Source organism: Olea europaea, chromosome 10 (genome assembly GCF_002742605.1).
Source record: "Olea europaea var. sylvestris chromosome 10, O_europaea_v1, whole genome shotgun sequence".
Lineage (NCBI taxonomy): Eukaryota > Viridiplantae > Streptophyta > Magnoliopsida > Lamiales > Oleaceae > Olea > Olea europaea.
In genome coordinates, this window is record NC_036246.1 from 23,972,224 (window position 1) to 23,976,780 (window position 4,557).

The following is a 4,557-nucleotide window of genomic DNA, read 5'->3' on the forward strand; positions in this document are numbered from 1 at the left end:
TTAATCAATGAAAATTAATAATTCCCCCCCCCCCCCCCCCCCAATCAATATTTGAGATGCTAGTGCACTAGCTCTCGATGTGACTTCATAAAAATCAATCAAAGAGAAGATACTATTGACCTACAATTGAGTATAATCATAAAGTTTTAATTATAACAAAAAAAGGTTAATCTTGTTTACTAATAAATTGAACTTAAGTGATTTTAATCTTCAAAGCATTCGATGATAAAATTAATCAATCACCGTCAAAAGATTAAAATCAACACTATCATCGCAAATTGGATTCACGAAGAAGGTCAAGATCGAAGTCATGTATTCAAGACAAAATCCTTCAAGATTAAGAGCTTATGAGCCAAACTTCAAAGAAGAAAAAAGATTAGACTTTTTAGTTTAAATGTAAAGGTACTAATACTTTGATCTTTTAGTAAAGAATGATTAAAGCTCAAAAATCATTTTATGCACTAAAAGCTATATCGATTATCTCTTGCATAAAATATTTTGGTCAATGATAAGATTGATTTTCAAATGACATTTGAACTTAAATCATATTTCTAAAACATCATTTATCCCTGAAAAATTAGTTAAAAATGCTTTTCAAAAGTCCACATTTTTCAAAATATTCGGAATGGATCACACGGGGCCAAAATGAGAAAATCGGCTGGACTAATGATCAATTGAAACGATGGTTCAAAATTTGAACATTCTAACTTGTGACCTTTTTGACCAACGACTATATTTTAATCATCCAAACTTGTACGAGTCAACTGGATCATCATCCAAACTTACAGAAAGGTTTTACAACTTGTCTCCATAAATAGTTTCTTTTTCTACGTTCAAATATTCAATGGAAGGTCTTTCAAGTACATTAAAGAGAAAAATATTTTGAGCCAATCTTTGAACCTACATTACCTTTATTATTTTTTCATCTTCATATTGAAAAGTTTTGATTGATTAAATCAAATTTTTGATTGATAGAATCAAATTTTTGATTGATAGAATCAAATTTTTAATTATCATATTCATCAAAGTTTCTCCCCTAATACTTGAGCTATTATTCAATTCTAGTCGTTGAAATGTCAAGTTTCTCTTGGTACTTAATTTATTTGTTTCATTTATAAGAGAGAAGTTTCGTTGTAAACTCATTTCTATAAACTTGTGGGGTCATATTGAGGTCCTTTGAAAACTCAATATTGAATGAAAATTGGTACTCTTTGTTTGTAAGTCATCGAAAATGTTGTAAAGCTTTTGATTGCACCATTCAACATAGTGAAAAAGCATGACGTGTGACGAAGAGCTTGGTAACGGAGGATGTAAATCATTAGTTTGGATTGAACCTCCATAAATTTATTGTTTACATCCTCTCTAACATTTTTTTTTTTTTTACGATAATTACTTGATTGATCAATGTGTTTGTGATTTACATCATATGAAATTATATTATCGAAAAAGTTTCAAAAATCAATTCATCCCTTCCCTCTTGATTATTCTTGGACTATTGGATGGAGGAGAATGAAAAGCATATGGTGATAATTGAAAATTTACTGTATTTACCTATTGTGGAATCAAGACTTGACTGGATGAATCAAATGTATGATCTCTATCTCTGAGTTTCTTGGTCATCAACTCATGTATTTCATTGTATTGTTCCTTTTACGCCTTATGATTGGGCATTTGGACCTACTTTAGATAAATTGTGATATGCAGCTCTTGTTAGTAAATATCCATGTCTGATTTACTTTTAAACACGGTCAAAGATAAATGTTCTTCCTCCGTGGGACTTGTTAAACTGAAAATAAGCACGTCTAGTACATATTCAAGACATGCATTTAATAATATAGTGTCATACATTCAAACTAATGTAAAATTATCTCGTTTTGCGTATCACTTCGAGCATTATGTTGTTTCTCTCTTTTCAATAGAGGATCTGCAGTTTTCTATTTGTACAAGTAAATACTTCATTATGGTTTGTTATGTTGGAGTGAGACATACATTTTTGTCATTATACTTTTTGTCCTACACATTGATGGGTATCCAACAGTTTTAGCCACATATTACATGAAATCGATTGAAATTTTTAAAAAGAACTTGAAGTTATCATTGCGTGTTATAATAAACCAACTTGAATTAATAGACCATGCTTGTAGATATTATTAGTTCCCATAATGTATCATAAAATAATTTTACAAAAGTTTATTGTAATATGGTTTATTAATATTATGTATTTGGCAGCAATGTTTATAAAATACAGTCCTTGATGACTAAATTATTGAGACTTTCTTGGTTTACGATTAAAAATATCCAATCGACAATGAAAGGTTGGCTAAGTGTAAATACTCTCCGTTTTGCTAAGTGGGGACATACCGGGTGTAAAAATGATTGGGGGAAGGTGACTGAAACTAGGAGGTATACCTGTGATATGGGTGAGTAGGAGAGGAGGAGATCTTTTCTCTATTTTCATTTTTAATAATTGTCATTTAATGAAAATATGTATATCACATAAAACATTTCATGTTCTAATTGTCATGAAATAAAAGTCCGAAGACTCAAATGTCAAAACAAATTGGAAACAGTTATGAGTACAGGAATTTTTAATAGAATTTTTACCAATACTGATGTGACTGCAGATGATTATATTTTTTTCTCTGTGTCTTCTAATCCAATTCCCGTCATGTGTTGTTCGTCAAAGGTTTCTATCAAAATTTTCTATGCTTGTAACACGACTGAAACAAATTAGTCGCGTTGAATAACTTGAAAGCCTCGAAACTTAAATATCAAGTAAAAATTAGTTGGTACCCAAAGTACAGATTTATGCATTCAAGCATAAATTCACAATAATTGACAAATTATTTTATCGTCGACAAATATTGACAGTTGAATCGATAACCCTCTTGTCTTAAGTTTTCAATCATTTTTAAATTTAATTTTAATCTAGCAACCTAATTATACACAAATGATCCACTTGTCCATGCCAACTCTAAATTTAGAAGAAAAAGGTTAGTAAGTGAACTAATTAACAGTCCTCTTTTCACCCACCTCAAGAACACATGTCCCACCCAAAATTAAATGGGAATGAAAACAAATGCCTTTAATCTACGAATTCTTATTTGAGGGGTAGGTAAAATTCCTAACCTTTTTTCCGTCAAAATCAATTGAGAAAGTCTTAGTATTAGACCATTTGCGTCTTCTTTGTTGAAAAAAGGTACACCGGTTTGTTGGAGATGTTCACCATCCATATATATAATTTACAAAATCTATGAACTTCCACTAAATTCTTAAAATTTGACGACATCTTTTCACACTTCGTTGACATTTTTTATTATGTTTAAAAGTTGTATTTTAGAAAGATGGTTTTTTAATGAAAAAATAATAATTTTAAGAATTATGTTTGTTAAAAAAAATTTAATTTAAAGTAAGTTTGGTTTGCCTTTAAGCACGACCACACGTAAATATTAAGCAGAATGAGTAAAAAGATTTTACGTGTCGTTTTCTTCTTAATGATATTAGCCATGTTTAATTAATTTACGGGTTGTAATCTATCTTTATAACCATCTTACATCATGATTGATGCATTTTTCCAAAAATTTCATGCCTTCCAAAGACTTAAAGCTTTGTGGTTTGGTAATAAAGTTAGGGCATTAAAAATTTTTGTGGAAATATCATAGTTAAGTAAGCACTACACAATTATTAAAAGATTATTTGCAAATCAATCGAATAATTGCTTAAGCAATCCATTATTTTTGGCATTTGCATCTGTCAGCTAAAAGTGCTTGAAACTTTTGCAAATCAACTAATTAATTAATTAGTATATTAATTTCTAGTCCTTGCACTATCAACTCATAGTGTTTTGAAAAATTTAAGAGTGACTTAGTATCGAAATTAAAATGAAATGAAGACATTTATTTTCTCAAAAAATCGGGTAGTAAAAATAAGGACTTTTATTCAAGAAAACTAGATAAAAACGATGACCAAAATAATTTCTTGGAAAGAGTTGAAGTTTATTCAATATTGATTTAACAATGTAAGGAGATTATGACAATATGACGCAAGTATGAAGTTTAATTCGCATTTAAAAATGTTATCTCACAATTTAATACTTATTTTTAACATAAAAGAATAGAAGTGTCCCGAAGATTAACCATCCATTGTTAATATTCAAAAATAATGTTGCTGTACACTTATTTTGACGGTCAACTCACACGAATAGGCATCGCTTTTATTTTAATTGCGGGATCCACTCGTGTAATTTGGAAGGGCTGTCAAAAATGATATAAAAATGAGTGTATTTGTGGCATAATTCAATTTTCAAAAGGAACCAAAAATAAGTCAATTATGTTGGAAATTTTGAGGGGTTTCTATTCCAAAATTTTGTAGTTGAAATCTTTTGACTTTTAGACCCCAAAAATAACAGAATTTAAATTGTTTGTGATTGTGAGATCAGCTAATTGATATACTCTTGCATTGACAGCAGCCCAATGATCTACAACAAAGTCAAATTATTTTAATTTTTAATTATTTGAGTTGGGTAAATATGGTTTAACCACAAGCAATCTTCCATGA